Raw genomic sequence first — 13,257 nt, forward strand, 5'->3', positions numbered from 1 at the left:
TAAAATGAAGAAGCAAAGGAAACACTCCCAACTGAAAGAACAAGAGAATTTTGAAAGATCAAACAATGAAACAGATCTCTCCAGTCTACTAGACCTTGAGTTCAAAAGGGAGGTAATAAAAATCCTGAAGGTATTAAGAAAGACTATTGATAGAAATGCATATCACTGTATCAAGGAACTAGAAACTATAAAGAGGAGCCAATCAAAATTAGAAAACTAAATTGCTGAGATGAAAACTGAGCTAAAGGCAATAAATAGCACAGTAAATAATGCACAAGAACAGAAAGTTGGTCTGGAAGATAGAATAATAGAAATCACCCAATTAGAACAGCATCCTGAAAGATAAATGGAAAAAAAATGAAAGCAATATGTGAGACTCATGGGATAATATAAAGCATGCCAATCTATACATAATACAAATCCCAGAAAGAGAAGAAGGAGAAAAGGGGATCCAAAATGTATTTGAAAAAATTATAGCTGACAGCTTCTCTAACCTAAAGAAGGAAACAGATATACAGGTACAGAAAATACAGAGTCCAGAAAGATGAAGCCAGAAAGGCCTAAAACAAGACATATCATAATTAAAGTAGCAAAAATTAATGATGAATAGAGGATTCTAAAGGCAAGAGAAAAACAAAGAGCTAGTCACAAGGGAATCCCATAACACTATCAGTTGATTTCACTACAGAAATGTTGCAGACCAAAAAGTTGCAGGCCAGAACTGGCAAGATATATTCAAAGACCTGAAAGGGAAAACACTGCAACCTAGGATACCTTTCCATGCAACATTAACATTTAGAATAAAAGGAGAGATAAAGAATTTATCAGACAAGAAAAACTAAAAAAATACACCAATACTAAATGTATTCTAAAAGAAATATTGAAAAGTCTTCTCTAAATAGAAAATAAGCAATAATCTGTAGAAAAGAGAACATCACAAAAGGAAAAGCAGACATATAAATGGATTCTAGAGCACTTAAATAAGCCAGGGAATAGTTTAATAACAACAATAAAAAAATCAAAAAAATATTTGAAAGCAATTATAACTAGAGTGACTAGCAAAGGGATAAACATGAAGATATAAAATAGAATATCAAAATTAAAACTTGGGAAGGGAAGTAAGGAAATGTAGATTTTTTTTTTGTTTTTAGAATGTGTTTACATGACTACCAGGCTAAAACAAGTAGATATAGTAATAGGTTAACATACTTGAAGACTAAGATAACCACAAATCAAAAACATACAATAATATCATAGAAACCAAAAAGAAAGAATTCATGCATAATACAAAAGTAAACTATCAAACCACAAAAGGAAAAACAAAAGAAAAAGAAAGGAAAAAAGAAAAAAAAATACAAAATCACCTAGAAAACAAGGTTTAAAACTGCAATAAATACATACTTGTCAATAATTATCCTAAATGTCAATGGATTAAATTCTCTGATCAAAAGACATAGAATGGTAGATTGGATGATAAAACAAGAGCCTACAATATCCTACCTACAAGAGACCCACTTTAGGGCAAAGGACACACATAGATTGAAAGTGAGGGTATGAAAAGATATTTCAAGCAAATGGAAATAACAAGAAACTGGGGATTGCAATACTCATATCAGACAAAATAAACTTTAAATCAAAGAGCATAAAGAATCACAAAGGATCCAGAGGAAGATGGCAAAGGAGTAAGATGCAGAGATCACCTTCCTCCCCACAGATACATCAGAAATTCATTTACACGTGGAGCAACTCCTACAGAACACCTACTGAATGCTGACAGAAGACCTCAGACCCCCAAAAGGCAAGAAACTCCCCACATACATGGGTAGGGCAAAAGAAAAAAGAATAAACAGAGACAAAAGGATAGGGATGGGACCTGCACCAGTGGGAGGGAGCCGTGAAGGAGGAAAGGTTTCCAAACACTAGAAGCCACTTCACGGGCAGAGACTGCAGGTGGTGGAGGGGGAAAGCTTTGGAGTAGCGGAGGAGAGCACAGCAACAAGGGGTGTGGAGGACAAAGTGGAGAGATTCCTGCAAAGAGGATCGGTGCCCTCAGGCACACACCAGGCCGAGAGGCTTGTCTGCTCGGCCACCGGGGCGGGCGGGGCTGGGAGCTGAGGCTCGGGTATCGGGTTTTGGTCAGAGCGCAGGGAGAGGACTGGGGCTGGCGGCAGGAAGAGAGCCTAAAGGGGTTAGTGCGCCGCGGCTGGCCCAGAGGGAGTCCGGGGAAAAAGTCTGGAGCTGCCGAAGAGGCAAGAGACTTTTTCTTCCCTTTTGTTTCCTGGTGCGCGAGGAGAGGGCATTGCTGCTTAAAGAAGCTCCAGAGACGGGCGCGAGACGCGGCTGAAGGCGCGGACCTCGGAGACGGGCGTGTGATGCTAGGGCTGCTGCTGCCGCCGCCACAAGGCCTGTGTGCGAGCGCAGGTCACAGTCCACCCCCCCCTTCCGGGGAGCCTGTGCAGCCTGCCACTGCTGGGGTCCCAGGACACAGGGACGGCTTCCCCGGGAAAGCGCATGGAGTGCCTCGGGCTGGTGCAACGTCACGCTGGCCTCTGCTACCGCAGGCCCGCTCCACACTGCGCGCCCCTTCCTCCACTCTGCCTGAGTGAGCCAGAGCCCCCGAATCAGCGGCTCCTTTAAACCCGTCCTATCTGAGGGAAGAACAGACGCCCTCTGGAGACCTACACGCAGAGGCGGGGCCAGGTCCAAGGCTGAGAACCAGGAGCTGTGAGAGCAGAGAAGAGACAGGGAAATCTCTCTGTGCAGCCCCGGAGGCAGCGGATTAATGCTCCACGGTCCGCTTGATGTGCCCTGCGTCTGTGGAGTGCATGAATGGACAGCAAATTATCCCAAATTGAGGAGGTGGACTTTGAGGACAAGATTTAAGATTTTTTTCCCCTTTTCCTCTTTTTACAATGAATTATCCCAAATTGAGCAGGTGGACTTTGAGAAAAAGATTTACTATTTTTTCCCCCTGCTCTCTTTTTGTGAATGTGTATGTGTATGCTTCTGTGTGAGCTTTTCTCTGTATAGCTTTGCTTCCAACATTTGTCCCAGGGTTCTATCCATCCGTTTTTTTTTCAATAATTACTTTTTATTTTTAATAACGCTACTATATTTTATAGTTTATTCTATTTTACTTTATCTTCTCTCATTCTTTTTTTCCTACATTCCCTTCCTCCCTCCCTCGTCTGCCCCATTCTTCTTCTTTCTTTCCTTCCTCCCTCCCTCCCTCCTGTCTGTCTCTTTCTTTCCTTCCTCCCTCCCTCCCTTCTTCCTTTCACTCTTTCCTTTCCTTTCCTCCCCCCCTCCCTCCTTTCTTTCTTTCTTTCTTTCTTTCCGTCCTTCTTCCCTCTATCCCTCCTTTCTTTCTTTCTTCCTTCCTTCCTTCCTTCCTTTCTTTCCTTCTTCCTTTCTTTCTCTCTCTCTCTCTCTCTTCTACTAATTCTTTCTTTCTACTTTTTCTCCCTTTTATTCTGAGCCGGGTATATAAAAGGCTCTTGGTGTTGCAGCCAGGAGTCAGTGCTGTGCTTCTGAAGTGGGAGAGCCAACTTCAGGACACGGGTCCAAAAGAGACCGCCCAGCTCCACATAATATCAAGTGGCAAAAATCTCCCAGAGATCTCCATCTCAACACCAGCACCCAGCTTCAGTCAACGACCAGCAAGCTACAGTGCTGGTCACGCTATGCCAAGCAACTATCAAGGCAGGAACACAACACCACCTATTAGCAGAGAGGCTGCCTAAAAACATAATAAGACCACAGGCACCCCAAAACACATTACCAGACGTGGACCTGTCCACCAGAAAGACAAGATCGAGCCTCAACCACCAGAACACAGGCACTAGTACCCCCCACAAGGAAGCCTACACAACCAACGGAAACAACCTTAGCCACTGGGGACAGAAACGAAAAAAAATGGGAACTACGAATCTGCAGCCTGCAAAAAGGAGATCCCAAACACAGTAAGATAAGCAAAATGAGAAGACAGAAAAACACACAGCAGGTGAAGGAGCAAGATAAAAACACACCAGACCTAGCAAATGAAGAGGTAATAGGCAGTATACGTGAAAAAGAATTCAGAATAATGATAGTAAAGATGATCCAAGATTCTATTGCCATGATCCAAAATCTTGGAAATAGAATAGACAAAATGCAAGAAACAGTTAACAAGGACCTAGAAGAACTAAGGATGAATCAAGCATCGATTAAAAATACAATAAATGAAATGAAAAATACTCTAGATAGGATCAATAGCAGAATAACTGAGGCAGAAGAACGGATAAGTGAGGTGGAAGATAAAATAGTGGAAATAACTGATGCAGAGCAGAATAAAGAAAAAAGAATGAAAAGAACAGAGGACGGTCTCAGAGACCTCTGGGACAACATTAAACGCACCAACATTCGAATTATAGGGGTTCCAGAAGAAGAAGAGAAAAAGAAAGGGACTGAGAAAATATTTGAAGAGATTATAGTTGAAAACTTCCCTAATATGGGAAAGGAAATAGTTAATCAAGTCCAGGAGGCACAGAGAGTCCCATACAGAATAAATCCAAGGAGAAATACACCAAGACACATATTAATCAAACTGTCAAAAATTAAACACAAAGAAATCATATTAAAAGCAGCAAGGCAAAAACAACAAATAACACACAAGGGAATCCCCATCAGGATAACAGCTGATCTCTCAGCAGAAACTCTACAAGCCAGAAGGGAGTGGCAGGACATAATTAAAGTGATGAAGGAGAAAAACCTGCAACCAAGATTACTCTACCCAGCAAGGATCTCATTCAGATTTGATGGAGAAATTAAAAGCTTTACAGACAAGCAAAAGCTGAGAGAGTTCAGCACCACCAAACCAGCTTTACAACAAATGCTAAAGGAACTTCTCTAGGCAAGAAACACAACAGAAGGAAAAGACCTACAATAACGAACCCAAAACAATTAAGAAAATGGGAATAGGAACATACATATCGATAATTACCTTAAATGTAAATGGACTAAATGCTCCCACCAAAAGACACAGATTGGCTGAATGGATACAAAAACAAGACCCATATATATGCTGTCTACAAGAGACCCACTTCAGACCTAGAGACGCATACAGACTGAAAGTAAGGGGATGGAAAAAGATATTCCATGCAAATGGAAACCAAAAGAAAGCTGGAGTAGCAATTCTCATATCAGACAAAATAGACTTTAAAATAAAGACTACTGGAAGAGACAAAGAAGGACACTACATAATGATCAAGGGATTGATCCAAGAAGAAGATATAACAATTGTAAATATTTATGCACCCAACATAGGAGCACCTCAATACATAAGGCAAATACTAACAGCCAGAAAAGGAGAAATCGACAGTAACACAATCATAGTAGGGGACTTTAACACCCCACTTTCACCAATGGACAGATCTTCCAAAATGAAAATAAATAAGGAAACACAAGCTTTAAATGATACATTAAACAAGATGGACTTAATTGATATTTATAGGACATTCCATCCAAAAACAACAGAATACACCTTCTTCTCAAGTGCTCATGGAACATTCTCCAGGATAGATCATATCTTGGGTCACAAATCAAGCCTTGGTAAATTTAAGAAAATTGAAATTGTATCAAGTATCTTTTCTGACCACAATGCTATGAGACTAGATATCAATTACAGGAAAAGAGCTGTAAAAAATACAAACACATGGAGGCTAAACAATACACTACTTAATAACGAAGTGATCACTGAAGAAATCAAAGAGGAAATTAAAAAATACCCAGAAACAAATGACAATGGAGACACGACGACCCAAAACCTATGGGTTGCAGCAAAAGCAGTTCTAAGAGGGAAGTTTATAGCAATACAATCCCACCTTAAGAAACAGGAAACATCTCGAGTAAACAACCTAACCTTGCACCTAAAGCAATTAGAGAAAGAAGAACAAAAAACATCCCAAAGTTAGCAGAAGGAAAGAAATCATAAAGATCAGATCAGAAATAAATGAAAAAGAAATGAAGGAAACGATAGCAAAGATCAATAAAACTAAAAGCTGGTTATTTGAGAAGATAAACAAAATTGATAAACCATTAGCCAGACTCATCACGAAAAAAAGGCAGAAGACTCAAATCAATAGAATTAGAAATGAAAAAGGAGAAGTAACAACTGACACTGTAGAAATACAAAAGATCATGAGAGATTACTACAAGAAACTCTATGCCAATAAAATGGACAACCTGGAAGTAATGGACAAATTCTTAGAAATGCACAACCTGCCAAGACTGACTCAGGAAGAAATAGAAAATATGAATAGACCAATCACAAGCACTGAAATTGAAACTGTGATTAAAAATCTTCCAACAAACAAAAGCCCAGGGCCAGATGGCTTCATACTTGAATTCTATCAAACATTTAGAGAATAGCTAACACCTATCCTTCTCAAACTCTTCCAAAATATAGCAGAGGGAGGAGCACTCCCAAACTCATTCTACGAGTCCACCATCACCTTGATACCAAAACCAGGCAAGGATGTCACAAGGAAAGAAATCTACAGGCCAATATCACTGATGAACATAGATGCAAAAATCCTCAACAAAATACTTGCAAACAGAATCCAACAGCACATTAAAAGGATCATACACCATGATCAAGTGGGTTTTATTCCAGGAATGCAAGGATTCTCCAATATACGCAAATCCTTCAATGTGATACACCATATTAACAAAATGAAGAAGAAAAACCATATGATCATCTCAATAGATGCAGAGAAAGCTTTCAACAAAATGCAACACCCATTTATGATAAAAACCCTTCAAAAACTAGGCATAGAGGGAACTTTCCTCAACATAATAAAGGGCATATATGACAAACCCACAGCCAACATCGTCCTCAATGGTGAAAAACTGAAACCATTTCCGTTAAGATCAGGAAGAAGAAAAGGATGCCCACTCTCACGACTCTTATTCAACCTAGTTTTGGAAGTTTTAGCCACAGCAATCAGAGAAGAAAAGGAAATAAAAGGAATCCAAATTGGAAAAGAAGAAGTAAAGCTGTCAATGTTTGCAGATGACATGATACTATACATAGAGAATCCTAAAGATGCTACCAGAAAACTTCTAGAGCTAATCAATGAATTTGGTAAAGTAGCAGGATACAAAACGAATGCATAGAAATCACTGGCATTCCTGTACACTAATGATGAAAAATCTGAAAGTGAAATCAAGAAAACACTACCATTTACCACTGCAACAAAAAGAATAAAATATCTAGGAATAAACCTACTTAAGGAGACAAAAGACCTGTATGCAGAAAATTATAAGGCACTGATGAAAGAAATTAAAGATGGTACAAATAGATTGAGAGATATACCATGCTCCTGGATTGGAAGAATCAATATTTTGAAAATGACTCTACAACCCAAAGCAATCTACAGATTCAATGCAATCCCTATCAAACTACCACTGGCATTTTTCACAGAAGTAGAACAAAAAATTTCAAAATTTGTTTGGAAAAACAAAAGACCCCAAATAGCCAAAGCAATCTTGAGAACGAAAAATGGAGCTGGAGGAATCAGGCTCCCTGACTTCAGACTATACTACAAAGCTACAGTAATCAAGACAGTGTGGTACTGGCATAAAAACAGAAAGATTGATCAATGGAACAGGATAGAAAGCCCAGAGATAAACCCACACACATATGGTCAACTTATATTTGATAAAGGAAGCAGGAATGTACAGTGGAGAAAGGACAGCCTCTTCAATAAGTGGTGCTGGGAAAACTGGACAGCGACATGTAAAAGTATGAGATTAGATCATTTCCTAACACCATACACAAAAATAAGCTCAAAATGGATTAAAGACCTAAATTTAAGGCCAGAAACTGTCAAACTCTTAGAGGAAAACATAGGCAGAACACTCTATGAGACAAATCAGAGCAAGATCCTTTTGGACCCTCCTCCTAGAGTAATGGAAATAAAAACAAAGGTAAACAAATGAGACCTAATGAAACTTCAAAGCTTTTTCACAGCAAAGGAAACCATAAACAAGACCAAAAGACAACCCTCAGAATGGGAGAAAATATTTGCAAATGAAGCAACTGACAGAGGATTAATCTCCAATATTTACAAGCAGCTCGTGCAGCTCAATAACAAAAAAACAAACAACCCAATCCAAAAATGGGAAGAAGACCTAAATAGATATTTCTCCGAAGAAGATATACAGACTGCCAACAAACACATGAAAGAATGCTCAACATCATTAATCATTAGAGAAATGCAAATCAAAACTACAATGAGATATCATCTCACACCAGTCAGAATGGCCATCATCAGGAAATCTAGGGCTTCCCTGGTGGCGCAGTGGTTGAGAGTCCGCCTGCCGATGCAGGGGACACGGGTTCGTGCCCCGGTCTGGGATGATCCCACATGCCGCAGAGTGGCTAGGCCCGTGAGCCATGGCCGCTGAGCCTGTGCGTCCGGAGCCTGCGCTCCGCAAGGGGAGAGGCCACAACAGTGAGAGGCCCGCATAACGCAAAAAAAAAATAAAAAAAAAAATAAATAAAAAAAAAAGAAATCTAGAAACAATAAATGCTGGAGAGGGTGTGGAGAAAAGGGAATACTCTTGCACTGCTGGTGGGAATGTGAACTGGTACAGCCGCTATGGAGAACAGTATGCAGGTTCCTTAAAAAACTAAAAATAGAACTACCATATGACCCAGCAATCCCACTACTAGGCATATACCCTGAGAAAACCATAATTCAAATATAGACATGTACCAAAATATTCATTGCAGCTCTATTCACAATATCCCAGAGATGGAAACAACCCAAATGTCCAACATCGGATGAATGGATAAAGAAGATGTGGCACATATATACAATGGAATATTACTCAGCCATAAAAAGAAATGAAGCTGAGTTATTTGTTATGAGGTGGATAGACCTAGAGTCTGTCATACAGAGTGAAGTAAGTCAGAAAGAGAAAGACAAATACCGTATGCTAACACATATATATGGAATTTAAGAAAAAAAAAATGTCATGAAGAACTTAGGGGTAAAACAGGAATAGAGACACAGACCTACTGGGGGTGGGCTTGGGGATATGGGGGGGTGCTGTGACAGGGCGGGGGTGAGGCATGGACGTGTTTACACTGCCGAGTGTGGGGTGGATGGATGCTGGGCGGTGGCCACGTGGCATGGGGGGATCGGCCCGGTGCTTTGTGGCCACCTGGAGGGGTGAGATGGGGAGGTTGGGAGGGAGGGTGACGCAGGAGGGTGGGCATGTGGGAACAGATGTATATGTATGACTGATTTACTTTGTTGTAAAGCAGAGACTAATAAAAAATTAAATAAAAATAAATACCAAAAAAAAAAAAGAATCACAAGAAGGACAATATATAACATTAAAAGAATCAATACAAAACTAACTACTAACAGAAATAAAGGGAGAAATTGACAGGTATACAATTACATTAGGAGACTTTAACACTCCACTGACATCAATGGACAGATTTTCCAGACAGAAAATTAATAAGGCAACAGAGATCCTACATGACACAATGGAACAGTTATATTTTTCAGGACATTACATCAAAAAAGCAAAACAAAACAATACAGAATAGACATTCTTTTCAAGTGTACATGGAACATTCTCTAGGATAGACCACATACTAGAACACAAAAGAAGCCTAAATTGCATATAAATTATATAAGAGGATTTAAAATATTTCAAGCATCTTTTCTGACCAAAATGGCATGAAACCAGAAATCAACCACAGAAAAATAAAAGAGAGAAAACAGATTACATGGAGACTAAAAAACATGCTAGTAAAATTCAATGGGTCAATAATGAAATCAAAGAGGAAATTAAAAAAACCTTGAGACAAATGACAATGAAAACACAACCGTACATAATCTATGGGATGCAGCAAAAGCAGTCCTAAGAGGGAAGTACATAGCAATACAGGCCTTCCTCAAAAATAGAGAAAAATCTCAAATAAACAACCTAAATGACCATCTAAAAGATTTAGAAAAAGAAGAAAAAATCAAACCTAAACTCAGCAGAAGGAAGGAAATAATAAAGATCAGAGAGGAAATAAATAAAATAAAGTTTAAAATAGAAAAAAAATAAAACTAAGAGCTGGTTTTTTGAAAGGATAAACAAAATTGAGAAACCTCTGGCCAGACTCAGGAAGAAGAAAAGAGAGAAGACACAAATAACCAAAATAAGAAATGAAAGAGGAGAAATAACAACCAATACCACATAAATGCAAAATATCATAAGAGAATATTATGACCAATCATATGTTGACAAATTGAACAACCTAGAAGAAATGGACATGTTTTTAGAAACATACAGCCCACCAAAATTGAATCAAGAAGAAATAGAGTTGAAAATGTTCAAATTTGAAATTTGAAAAAAGTGATCACTAGAAGTGTAATAGAATCTGTAATTAAAAGAAAAAAACTCCATGCAAAAAAAGTCCAGGACCAGACAGCTTCACCAGGGAATTCTATCAAACATACAAGGAAGAACTTATATTGATCTTTCTCAAACTCTTCCAAAAGATTGCAGTGGAGAGAACAGTCCCAAGTCATTTTATGAAGCCATCATCACCCTGATACCAAAACCAGACAAAGAAAAAGAAATAAAGGTTTCCAAATTGGAAGGGAAGGGGTAAAATTGTCATTATATGCAGATTACATGATACTATATATAGAAAAACCTAAAGGTTCCACACAAAAATATTAGAACTGATAAACAAATTCAGCAAGGCAGCAGGATACAAATTAACATAAAGAAATCTGTCTGCATTTCTTTACAATAACAATGAACTATCAGAAAGAGAAATTATGGAAACAATCATATTTACCATCACATCAAAAAAAATAAAATACTTAGGAATAAATCTGAACAAGTACATGAAAGAATTATATGCTAAGAACTATAAAACATTGATTAAGATAATTGAAGATGATTCCAAAATATAGGAAGATCCCATACTCTTGGATTGGAAGAATCAATATTGTTAAAATTGCCATACTACCCAAGGCAATCTACAGATACAATTTCATTCTTATCAAATTACCCATGATATTTTTCAAAAACTTAGAAGAAATAATCTGAAAATTTATATGGAACCACAAAAGGCCCAGAATTGCTAAAACAATCCTGAGGAAAAAAGAAAAAGATGGAGACATAACCCTCCCAGATGTCAGACAATGCTGCAAAGCTTCACTAAGCAGAACAGCATGGTAAGGACACACAAACATATGGATCAATGGAAGAAAATAGAGAGCTCAAAAATAAGTTCACACACCTCTGGTGAATTATTCTTCAACAACAGAAGCAAGAATATACAATGGAGAAAAGATAGTCTCTTCAATAAGTGGTCCTTTGTAAACTGGATGGCTACATGTAAAAAAAAAGATATTAGAACATTCTTTAACACCATATACAAAAATAAACTCAAAATGGATTAAAGACCTGAATGTAAGTTCAGATACTATAAAACTCCTAGAAGAAAAATAAGAAGGACACTCTATAACATAAATCATGGCAATATTTTTTTAGATCTGTCTCCTAGAGTAATGGAAATAAAAAGCAAAATAAACAAATGGGACCTAATTAAACTTAAAAGCTTTTGGACAGCAAAGAAAACCATAGACAAAATGAAAAGACAACCTATGGAAAGGGAAAATTATTTGCAAACCATGTGACCGACAAGGGGTTAATTTCCAAAATATACACACAGTTCATACAAGTCGACAAAACAAAAGCGAAAACAAAAACCAACCGTAGCCCAAAATGGGCAGAAGACCTAAAGAGACATTTCTCCATAGAAGACATACAGATGGCCAATAGACACATGAAAATATGTTCAACATGGCTAATTATTAGAGAAATGCAAATCAAAACTTCAATGAGCTATCAAAACTGCAATGAGCTCTCACCTCACACCAGCCAGAATTGCCATCAACAAAAAATCTACAAATAATAAATGCTGGAGAGGGTGTGGAGAAAAGAGAACCCTCCTGCCTTGTTGGTGGGAATATAAATTGGTGCAGCCACTATGAAGAAGAATATAGACGTTCCTTAAGAAACTAAAACCATATGGTTCAGCAATCCCAGTTCTGGGCATATGTCTGGAAAAGATGAAAACTCTAATTCAAAAAGATATATGCATTTCAATGTTCATTGCAGCACTGTTTACAATATCCAAGACATGGAAACAACCTAAGTGTCCATTAACAGATAAATGGATAAAGAAATAGTGGTATATATGTATGTATATATAAAATTTCTACTAGCTTTCTAAATGGTTTATGTACTACCAGCACTGTGTATTTACCTTTACCAATGAGGTTATTTTTCATAATTTTTTTATATTTCTAGTTGTGGTCTTTACTTTTCCACTTAGAAAAGTCCATTTAACATTCCTTGTATACCTGGTTTAGAGGTACTGAAGTCTTAGCCTTTGCTTCTCTGTAAAACTCTTTTATCTTTCCTTTGAATCTGAATGATATCCTTCTGGGCAGAGTATTCTTTGCTGTAGGTTTTTTTCTTTCACTACTTTAAATATATTGTACCACTCACTTCTAGCCAGCGGAGTTTCTGCTGAAAACTCAGCTTTATAGTTTTATGGGAGTTCCCTTATACATAACAAGTTGCTTTTTCCCTTGTTGCTTTTAATATTCTCATATTATCTTTATCTTTAAATTTGACATTTTAATTAGAATGTGTCTTGGTGTAGACCTCTTTTAGTTGATCTTCTTTGGTACCCTCTGTGCTTCCTGAACCTGGATGTCTGCTTTCCCTCCCAGGTTAGAAAATTTTTCAGCTATTATGTCTTCAAATATGTTCTCTGCCCCCTTTTCTATCTCTTCTCCTCTGAGACACCTATAATGTGAATATTAGTTCACTTGATGTTTTTCCAGAGGTCATTAAACTATCCTAATTTTTTAATTCTTTTTTTTTCTGTTCAGCTTGAGTGATTTTCACTTACCTGTCTTCTCGTTCACTGATCCATTCCTCTGTATCATCTAATCTAATCTGTATTCTTTCTAGTGTGTATTTTATTTCAGTTATACTCTTCCTCACTGTTTTGTTTTTCTTTATATTGTCTAAATATTTGTTAATTTCCTCACTGTGTTCACTTATGCTTCTCCTGAGTTCATTGAGCTGTGTTACCATCATTACTTTGAACTCTTTATTTAGTAGATTGTTATCTCCATTTCACTTAGCTCTTCCAGAGTTTTATCTTGTTCTTTCATT

This window comes from Mesoplodon bidens (genome assembly GCF_964165515.1).
Source record: "Mesoplodon bidens genome assembly, chromosome: 17".
NCBI lineage: Eukaryota > Metazoa > Chordata > Mammalia > Artiodactyla > Ziphiidae > Mesoplodon > Mesoplodon bidens.